Raw genomic sequence first — 225 nt, 5'->3', positions numbered from 1 at the left:
GTAAACACACATTCTAATGGAGGTGAGCAGTGGACAGGGTATAGACGAACAAACGACATTCATTCATAAGTAAAGCAAAACAAAACACGCGCGCAAATAGTGGAGACCGCAGAAGAGAGACAGATTTCAACTCCTTTAATCAGAACTACCGACGAACTGTGATATAGATTGGTAAAACAAGTGGTGTTGAATTGTGAGCCTTATCTGTGATAGTGCCAGTCGATG

Source organism: Penaeus monodon, chromosome 20 (assembly GCF_015228065.2).
Source record: "Penaeus monodon isolate SGIC_2016 chromosome 20, NSTDA_Pmon_1, whole genome shotgun sequence".
Classification (NCBI taxonomy): domain Eukaryota; kingdom Metazoa; phylum Arthropoda; class Malacostraca; order Decapoda; family Penaeidae; genus Penaeus; species Penaeus monodon.
The sequence above is the reverse complement of the archived record's forward strand: the minus strand, read 5'-3'. Positions refer to the sequence as shown.